The following is an 11,323-nucleotide window of genomic DNA, read 5'->3' as shown; positions in this document are numbered from 1 at the left end:
ACCCGGATACTAACTACATCCAACGACTATGACGTCATTGGTTAATATTGTATTTAAAAAATTAAGTTTTTCGTAAAAAATAATTAATTAAAAAAAAATTAAGTGCAAAAGGCGCTATGTTTCAGTGCCAAGTTATCTGTGGAAAAGAAAAAAAAGAGGAAAAACATGCCGTTTAGGCAGAATGCTGTAATAGCTGCCACTTTTCTTGATTTTCAAGGAAATATATTTCACTTGATGTTGAAGCCAAGGGGCAGAAAGTTTCCTATACAGGTATTTTGAACAAGGCGGTTCTAATGGTGTACTTTTTGTTTTGATTTTACTCTTTTCTTAGGAGTTATGGGTTTTTATATTTCTTAACATTGGACGTGATCGTTTCTTACTAGGTTGCTAGTTACAACTGCAACCCGGATTAGATTTATAAATTATATTACAGCTAAAGCTGCAACCATGATACTATAATCACTCCACATGTTAACTTTAAAAAAAACTTTACCAGCCTATAATATAGTTAAGTTACCAGCCTATGCAAGCTAGTAAAGGCAAGAGTTCGTTATTTATTGTAACTATTTTCAATTTAAAATTTAAAAAAGAAACTTGTTTATTTACATTCTAGCTAAAATAATGAAGATAATATGAAGGAACCACAGTGTTCAGTTTCTTTGGACTTGAGTTCGTTTTTTAACTATAAATACAAACAGGAAAAAGCCTACGGCTTTTTCTTCTTTTAAATAGTAAGAGACGAAACTCAAACAATCAAGTAGCTAACTAAGTCCAATGTATGGAATGGTTTGTTATTTCAGTGATCGTCTTTTAATGTAAATTCCTATAAATTCTCAAAAACGCTCAAGTACCTCCTTAATTCTTGAAAAATTCTCGATACTACAAAACCTCAGTTTACAAAATGCTATAAAATGCCAAGATAGAAAGCCAATTACTACCGTCAGAGAATCAAAACTTCTGAATACTTCAGCAAAAGCCAGCCTTTTCCTTGATTTATTTTTCCTATTATTCATATTTGCATTCTAATAATTCTTCTTCTCGGATGTCTGTGATAGAGCAGTTACAACAAAGTACCCAGCTTAATCCTACGGTCAGTTACGACAATTATTGCTTTCAGAAAAGTGAAAAACATGCACATAGGATAAAGTTGAATTGTTGATTTGCGCAGCCGGGGGCATCTTACAAAAAAAGAACAACATCGTTAGAAAGCTTGTAAAGAATAATGCTGATAGGCTTTGTATCTCACTTTTCACTTGGGGTGTAAGTTACGACATTCTTGTTTTCCCAAGGTGATTTGTCGCACCCAGTACACAGCTAAAAATATTTCAATGTAATGATCTAGTTTAAGTAGTATAGGCTATAATAAATTAGTTGAAACGTTTACAAGTTAAATGAAGGTGCGGCACAAAAGTGTAATTTGTCGATATTTGAACATTTATCCCACCTGGAAACAATGAACGTGCCAAACTAACAGGGTTTAAAATTATACCCCCCCCCCCCCTTGCAAGTAAGTTTCTGTTTTTGCTTATTTATTAGGCTACGAGATGACGGAAGTTATTTTAGTATCGATTCACGGATTATCCAAAAAGTTAAAAGTGATGGATTCAAATCTGAATAGCCTGCAAGAGGCTCAGAACCCAGCAGGCGGGGTAATATAACATATGTCAAAATGAATTAAGAGTTGAAATGACGGTAATTAAACCGGAAATACTTGCAGTAAAAACTAGAGTCCAAACACAGAGAAACTAAGTACACTCCGGGACACAAGTATACGAGTTCTCGATAAGGAAGCTCAACGGAAGAACATAGTAGTTTATGCGTTGCAGGAAAGCAAACCGATATTTCTTTCAAAGAATAGTTAGTGCATTATCTTGCCAAAATGATTCCCCAAAGTATTATCTGCCCTCACGATTTACAGGATGTTTTCAGATTACAATCAAAATTGGGACCACGTCCTATACTTATTTGGTTTTCAAATGTGTATCAAAGAGACATTGATTTCGTAATTTACAATAAAGAACGACACCTTGCCCATGTTAACTAAAACATAAATAGGGATTATGTAATTTCCAATAGTTTCATGGCTGTAGAGATGGCTGAAACCTAGTTACAATAAAAAACGATCATTGGAATAACAAAAATTGCATACCTTTGGAATTAGCTAGCTACTTGATTATTTGAGACTCGTCTCTTACTATTTAAAAGAAGAAAAAGCCGTAGGCTTTTTCCTGTGTGTAATCAGTTTATTATCATGGGCAGCGCGCTAGCACTGCCTGAGTAAAGAACGATGTGGGCACAATGTGTTTTTTTTCCGGGTTGCAGCGATAGCTAGCAACCTAGTAAGAGACGATCACGTCCAATGTTAAGAAATATAAAAACCCATAGTTCGTAACAAAGGAGTCAGATCAAAACATAAAGTACACCACTAGAACCGCCTTGTCCGAAAACCCTGCCTAGGAAACTTTCTGTCCCTTGGCTTGAACAGCAAGGGAAATATATTGGCTTGAAAATCAAGAAAATTGACTTTAACCACGTTATTCTCCACAAACGGGATATTTTTTCTCTTTTCTTTTTTTTTCTTTTCTACAGATAGCCTGGCACTGGAACATCGTAGAGGGTTGTTCAATAGCTCATTTTAAAGGAAATTATTTGGGTTAAAAATCTATAGTAACTAAAATAAATTATTTCTAAAAAAGAATAAATTTTTCCACCAAAAACTGCATTTTTGATGTCTTTTCACACTGCAGTCTCTCAAACATAATCGTATACCAGCGGTAAGATTTGAACCCACGCCTCCGAAGAGACTGGTGGCTAACACCAGTGTCTTGGACCACTCGGCCAGGCTGCCTCTCATAAATAAATATATATGTGAATTTGGGTTGCAGCAGTAGCTAGCAACCTAGTAAGAGACGATCAGTCCCATGCTAAGAAATATAACAAAACTCCAAAAAATAGAGTCAGATCAAAACAAAAGTACATCATTAGAACTACCTTGTCTGAAACCCTACTAGATAAATAATGAATGTTTTAGCTTTATATTAGAGCTATGACGTGAATAGAAAAACACGAAATTATATTGTTGTTTCTGATGACGTCATGAAATAATATCATTGCACCTTGACTTCAATAAAATCATTACGCCGTGACGTCATAATTACTACTTAAGAGCGACACAGATGTAAATTCTCTCATTCTTGATTAGAATAGTGGTTAGATCGAAGCAAGCTATACGCAATTTGAAAAAACAGTACTACACAAACAACAGAGATAGTATCTTGAAAAGAGAAAAGCGAAGGTATTCAACCGACCAGGCGCATCGAGAAGTAAAAATTGAGAGAGCAAAACAAAGGTATTCAACCGACCAGGCGTATCGAGAAGTAATAATTGAGAGAGCAAAACAAAACAGCAAGATGTGTTATCACAATGATGAAGATTATAGACATGCAAAATTGAGACAGCCAAACAAAAGATCAAGGAGCGTTACTGGGGTGACAAAATCTATAATGAAAAAATTAAATTCTCTGCGAGGTTGTACCGAAGAACGCATAAGGACAAAGGGAAAAATTACATTCAGAAATACAAGAAGATGGCAAAAATGCAGGCTGATCTTTGTAAATTGAGAAACATTTTACGCATGTTTTATCGGGATCACAAAAAGTATTCAAAATTACAGATTAAAATTCTCTTTGAAAGAGCGGATGCTGTTGAAAAGTCGGCTAGAAATTCCTTGGCAAATCTTCATAGTAACATCCAAAAGAAATGTTGTCAGTTTAACGAAAAGCTTCCAAGGTATGGATTGGCAACTGCGGAACAGTTTATAGATGCAATGGAAAATGTTTGACAACGCAGTGAATATACGGAGGGGTACTTCTTAGAAAATTCGTATATTAATTTTGGAAGGAGCAATTGCAGTTTATGTAGCAGCAATAAAAATATATATACAAGCATACCTATCAACAGCGAAGGAAAAGCAATGTTTTTCAATTATGGCGAAAACGAGCCTGTTAGGGTTATTAGTAAATGTGTTTGTAAGACTAATGATTTAGAACAAATTCCTGGAACACCGACTCAAGAAAAAAGCATTTCTAACTGTGTTTTAAACAGTTCGTTTAGTTCTACTGAATATTTGGCAAAAAATTCTCTGTGTAGTAGAACAAACTGTCCTGAAAATTACGAGACAACTATTGAAAAATGCTCTAAAACTAGATCTGACAAGGAAATTATGATGGCTGAAGTCACCTATAACAATCTGAGTAAACATTCAAAACCAAAAATTGGGCAGCAGGTTACTTGGCAATGTCACCCTGATATCTGCAAGCTCTATCCGACGGATAATGAATTATGTCAAATTCTTTTTGATATCCTTGAAAATAATATAGCATTAAAATTTTCAACTGACAAAGTGGTTAATTTCTACCTTGGCGGCTTGGATTATTGTGAAATCAATTACAGGGACACAAGAAAGCATGGGCATTCGTTATAGTGTAGCCCAAATGAGGGATGTCAGAGCTTTTTGCGTTCTCTAAGGGCACTAGCTCCACATTTTCCTGTCTTGAACTGTTTCATTAATTTACATTAAAGAACGAACTTTAGTCAATAGTTTATATTAAAGGACGATCATTAGAAAAGCACAACATTGCATATATTGGACTGAGTTAGTTTTTCAGTTTAGAATCGCTAAAGTTTTCCTTACAGTAAGGACTGAAGTCTATCTCATAGTAACTAATGCAACGGGAAAAAGAAAATAAGTCTGTGATATATATTACGTCATAAAAGGTTACATTTGATTCTACATTAAAATACGATCATTGGAATAACATTTCACTATCCGGGTTGCAGCGGTAGCTAGCAACGTAGTAAGAGACGATCACGCCCCATAGTAAACCCGGGTCGCAGCAGTAGCTAGCAACCTAGTAAGAGACGATCACGTTCAATGTTAAGAAATATAAAAATCCATAACTCCCAAAAATCCAAAAATCGTTTTTTATAATAAAAGAAGACCTCTTTCCTATACTAAATTTTATACACAACTTAATTATAGTATAAGTTAGTAATTCCACAGATAGCTTGGCCCTGAAACATCGTAGAGAGTTGTTCAATGGCTCATTTAAGGGAAATTAATGGGGTTATTATTAAAAAAATGGACTATTATTAATAAAATCAGATGTATTTTAAACGTGGATGTTCATATTTCTGAAAATCAATACCCAACTTTATTCAAAAATATAATATTATTATCAAAACGAGATGTATTTTAAAAGTGGATGTTCTTTTTTCTTAAAACTAATACCCAACTTTATTAAAAAAAATCAAATATTATTAATAGAATCAGATTTTTTTTAAACGGGGATGTTCGTTATTCTTAAAATTAAAACCCACCTTTATTAAGAAATATTAAATACTATTAGTAAAATCAAATGTCTTTTAAACATGCATGATCTTATTTCTGAAAACTAAAACCCAACTTTGTTAGAAAATCAAATATTATTAATAAAACCAGATGTATTTTAAACGTGGACGTCTCTATTTCTGCAATATAAAACCCAACTTTGTTAAAAAAAATCATAAAATTTTGATAAAATTAGATGTATTTAAACATCTATCTTTTTATTTCTGAAAACTAAAGAATAACTTTATTAAAAAATCAAATACTATCAATAAAATCACATATATTTTAAACGTGTGTGTTCTTATTAATGAAGGAACATTTTATTTTATTGTATGTGAAGGACAAACATCAATAAGGAATTGAACTCAATCCACAATTCTTAAATTCAAATAGAATTGCTAGTTATGATTACAAACATCTAAAGAACAAGACATGGAACAAGCAACAATGAGAATCATATTGAATTGCCAACTTAAGTGTTCATAACAATATATGCCGCTAGAACCTGTTAATGAAGTCTTTAGAGGATCTTGGATATCATGTTCAATTATATAAGATGATGAATGACTCGAAACAGCTAAATCAAAAGTCAGGGAAAAAATTTTTGATGCATTAATGAACAAAAATTGAAAACCAAATTTTAATTTAAAAAGACTTAAAGCAATACAAAGTAACTACTTTTGAAGAAAATATGTGTTTATAAAAGCAGCAACTACAAGAAACATAGAGGATTTATCCTTGAAGAGAACATATTATATAAAAAGTATGATTCTTTTAAGGATAAACAGGAAGAGAGAACTAGATTCACATTAGAATTTCTGGCGATTTGCCCCCTCATCACTTAAAAACAAATAAGAACAAAATAACACTACTTAAGGATCTACTTGAGACTTGCGCAACTTTATAATCTATTTTCTTTTTTTTTAAATTTATTTGATAATATTCTGTAGGGGAAAAAAACAACCGAATTAGAAAAAATTTTTGGAAATAAAGAAAAAAAGAAAAGGTTTTTTTTAAACAAATTTTGTTTGGGGGGGGGGAGTCTGTTTTAGGTTTTAATAACATAAAGGAAGTATAAAATTAAAAGAAAAACAGAAAAGAAGTAAATATTGACAACCACAAAAATAAAAAAAAAAAACTAATAAAATAATAAATATATAACACACCTCACACTGAGTGTTTTTATGTTGACTTCTGAACTTAAATAGCTTATTTGAACTTACTTAATTGATCTCTTACAATTCTTAAATCTCTTTTGTCCCATCTAAATTCATTATCTGTTATAACAACAGTCCCATTTCTTTGAGCTTGTTGTTAAATCTTCAACTAAAGTTTTGAATGCTCTATCTTACCAATATATTCAATCATATACACACCCTCTATAATTTTAAGAATTTAAAAATTTTGGGAAAATAAGTCAATAGGCTATGATGTTTTAGATTGAAATAATATCTTGTCCTCGACTTGAAACTTTACTCAAGTTCTGGGAACCATCTAGACACAGCCTAATATCCCAGAAACGTATATCTTTAGGCACTTTTTTTTTGTCAAAATTCAAATAAATTAAATATTATTCATTTTAAACCGGATATTCAACTTGACTGATTTAATTATTTGTTTATAAATGTATAAGTATTTTAAGGTTTAAAATTCATTTTTTTATAAATGATCTATGAGTTTAGAAATGATTGAATAAAAAAAACAAGTTTATTAAAATGAAAGTAAGGAGCAACATTAAAACCTAAAACGAACTAAAATTATTATGTATATGAAGGGGGTCACCCCCGAGTCAATACCTCACTCTTTACGCTAAAGTTCATACTTTGTTCACACCTGAATCCTACCTTTAAATTACTTAGGATAGATATCTATTTTTACATTTATAAAAAGTTTAGTTGACAGAACAAGGTCTTGACTCGGGGGAGCACCCCCTCATATACGTAATAATTGCTATTCAATTTAAGTTTTAATGTTGCTCCTTACTTTCAGTTGAAAAAATCGTTCTTTTTTATTTTATTTCTGATCGTTTTTTTAAAAATGTAGGGACCGCCGGCGCCCCCGGCATAGACCGGCCCCGTCCCCCGGTAAAACAACCTCCAATGAATGGTCCCCCAAGTAACCCCCTCCTCCAACCACCCTCCACCAGAAAAAACACCTGAAAACGTCTGTATAATTCCCAATAATCAAAACTATATGTTAAAAATGTGCAATTATGAATAGAGTTCATAACTTGCAGCCCTTCCCCTGGGCACTGGGGGGGGGGGAATGAAATCAGTAGAAAGGGGGGTCCGACTCCCACCCTTCACCCCTACTGCCATCTACAATTTAGTTTAATGCCGACGGGGGTCCATATATGGGCATAGAGTCCCTAGGGAGAACACCTGTGCTGTCAGTCCCAATCCCACACCATATATGGGCAAGGAATCCCCAGGGAGAACAAACTTCCGAGAAATTGATTGTGTAACCTAGCCTAACCTCATGAGCTCGTGACGGGGGGCACCATATATGGGCATAGCCTCCCTAGGGGAAATGGATTTCTGAGAATTGTTTCCGGGGCGAAGTTTATTAATGTCTTTGATATATTTCCAAGGAGAATTGTCTCCGGGCGAAGTTTATTAATGTCTTTGGAGTTCTTCCAGGAGAATTGTTTCCGGGTGAAGTTTGCACATGCGCATTGACGGTGGGGAAGAGATATTTTGATCTTAGAGATGAAGAGATTAACGCGGGAAATGGGTTTCCCAGTAATTTCAAATTTGACAGCGCAGGGATGCCAAAAACAAAAGGAACACACAGAAATTACGTTTAGAGGTTATTTGGGTGAAACCATCTCAGACCTCTTAGGGAATTATTTTGGTGAAACAGTTAGAGGCATTTTAAAAGATGATTTTTGAAGATGTTTTAGAAGAGGTTTTGAGGGTGAAACTCTGTGGTCATTATCATACACAAGTTCCATTTGAACAGGGTCGTGAGGTCCCCTACCCCATCCCCAAAGGGCTCCGATCCCCATACCCCAATCCCGAAGGAAGCCCCGGCCCTCAAAGGTTCCCCAGGCTCTCAAAGGGCCCCCAGTGCCCCAAAGGCCCCTGAGCGCCCATTTTTTAATATTTTTTAATTTGCGCCATTTGGGGCACAAAAGAGCCCCACCCCTTAATTTTTGACTCCCCCTCACAACATTAGTGTTTTGTCATGGTTTACCATATCACGGTTACATTCTCTTGATTTTTCAAAGTTCATTTTGAATTTCTTTCGTTGAAATGCAAGAGTTGGAATATTTCAGTAGTGTTTTGTCATGGTTTACCTTGTCACAGTTACATTCTCTTGATTTTCAAAGTTCATTGTGGATTTCTTTCATTGAAATGCAAGAGTTGGATTATTTCAGTAGTGTTTTGTCATGGTTTACCATTTTCTTGATTTTTCAAAGTTCATTTTGAATTTCATTCGTTGAAATGCAAGAGTTGGAATATTTCAGTAGTGTTTTGTTGTGGTTTACCTTGTCACAGTTACATTTTCTGAATTTTTCAAAGGCAACTTTCGATTTCATTCATTGAAACGCATGAGTTGGAACATTTCAGCAGTATTCTATCCTGGTTCACTCTGTCAAAGTTACATTCTCATGATTTTTCCAAGTTCATTTTGAATTTATTTCATTGAAATGCAAGAGTTGGAATATTTCAGTAGTGTTTTGTTGTGGTTTATCGTGTCACAGTTACATTCTCTTGATTTTTCAAAGTTCATTTTCGTTTTTTCATTGAAATGCAAGTGTTGGATTATTTCATTAGTGTTGTCTCATTGCTTACCATGTCACTGCTATATACTGGTGATTTTTCAAAGCTCATTTTGTATTTATTTCGTTGAAATACAAGGGTTGGAATAATTGCGTAGTATTTGGTCGTGGTTTACCATGTAACACTTAGCTTATTTTGAATTTTTAAGGTTCATTTGAATTTCTTTCATAGAAATGCAAGAGTTAGATTATTTTAGTAGTGTATTTTCATGGTTTACAATATCACAGTTACATTCTCTTAATTTTTCAAAGTTCATTGTGGATTTCTTTCATTGAAATGCAAGAGTTGGAATATTTCAGTAGTGTTTTGTCTTGATTTATCTTGTCGCAGTTATATTTTCTTGATTTTTCAAAGTTTATTTTGGATTTCTTTCGTTGAAATGCAAGAGTTGGCATATTTCAGTAGTGTTTTGTCATGATTTACCTTGTCACAGTTACATTCTCTTAATTTTTCAATGTTCATTTTTGGACTCAAATGAAACAGAGTAATCACTTTTAGAAGGATTTTGAGAAATAACTAGTGATGTATTCTTCTGTCGGTATAGTTGAGACTCGTTTGGGGAAAAATGACCTTGTAGAAACAAATGTCTTGTCATATCATCAATACCTTCTCGTAAACAAATAGGACACCTTCTTTTCTCTCCCATTTGGTGCTCCATGAAATGACACACGAATTTTTTACAATCACGAATAACTGCAGGGCAAACATCACACTATGGGGGAAAGCTCTTCACAGCCAGTGTCTATGTGAAGATCTAGCATCAAAAACGATTTTTCTGTTTTTCCACATGAGCTACAACGCCACATGCCAGCTCTTAATTCTTCTATAGACTTTTCAGTCAGCTTTTTCATCCTAACAATAAGTTTGGGGCCTAAACGTTTTCGCTGAGTCACACCATCAGAATTGGTCAATCTTGATTGCATCCGGGTTGCAGCGGTAGCTAGCAACCTAGTAAGAGACGATCACGTCCAATGTTAAGAAATATAAAAACCCATAGTTCCTAACAAAGGAGTCAGATCAAAACAAAAAGTACACCATTAGAACCGCCTTGTCCGAAACCCCTGTATAGGAAACTTTCTGTCCCTTGGCTTGAACAGCAAGGGAAATATATTGGCTTGAAAATCAATAAAATTGGATTTAACCACTTTTTTATCCCCCACCGGTTTTTTTTTTTTTTTTTTTTTTTTTTTTATTTTCCACAGATAGCTTGGCACTGGAACATCGTAGAGGGTTGTTAAATAGCTCATTTTAAAGGAAATTAATTGGGTTAAAAATCTATAGTAACTAAAATAAATTATTTCTAAAAGAGAATAAATTTTTCCACCAAAAACTGCATTTTTGATGCCTTTTCACACTGCAGTCTTTCAAACATAATCGTATACCAGCGGTAAGATTTGAACCCACGCCTCCGAAGAGACTGGTGGCTAACACCAGTGTCTTGGACCACTCGGCCAGGCTGCCTCTCATAAATAAATATATATGTGAATTTGGGTTGCAGCAGTAGCCAACAACCTAGTAAGAGACGATCAGTCCCATGCTAAGAAATATAACAAAACTCCTAAAAATAGAGTAAGATCAAAACGAAAGTACATCATTGAAACTACCTTGTCTGAAACCCTACTAGATAAATAATGAATGTCGTCATAGCTTTATATTAGATTAGAGCTATGACGTGAATAGAAAAACCCGAAATTATATTGTTGTTTCTGATGACGTTATGAAATAATATCATTGCGCCATGACGTCAATAAAATCATTTCGCCGTGACGTCATAATTACTACTTAAGAACAACAAAGATGTAAATTTTCTCAGTCTTGATTAGAATAATGGTTAGATCGAAGCAAGCTATACGCAATTTGAAAAAACAGTACTACACAAACAACAGAGATAGTATCTTGAAAAGAGAAAAGCAAAAATATTCAACCGACCAGGCGCATCGAGAAGTAAAAATTGAGAGAGCAAAACAAAGGTATTCAACCGACCAGGCGTATCGAGAAGTAATAATTGAGAGAGCAAAACAAAGGTATTCAACCGACCATGCGTATCGAGAAGTAATAATTGAGAGAGAAAAACAAAGGTATTCAACCGACCAGGCGTATCGAGAAGTAATAATTGAGAGAGCAAAACAAAACAGCAAGATGTGTTATC

The sequence above is a fragment of the Artemia sp. Qi Xiang Cuo genome, chromosome 1, assembly GCF_049724085.1.
Source record: "Artemia sp. Qi Xiang Cuo chromosome 1, ASM4972408v1, whole genome shotgun sequence".
NCBI lineage: Eukaryota > Metazoa > Arthropoda > Branchiopoda > Anostraca > Artemiidae > Artemia > Artemia sp. Qi Xiang Cuo.
Note: the sequence above shows the minus strand (reverse complement) of the source record.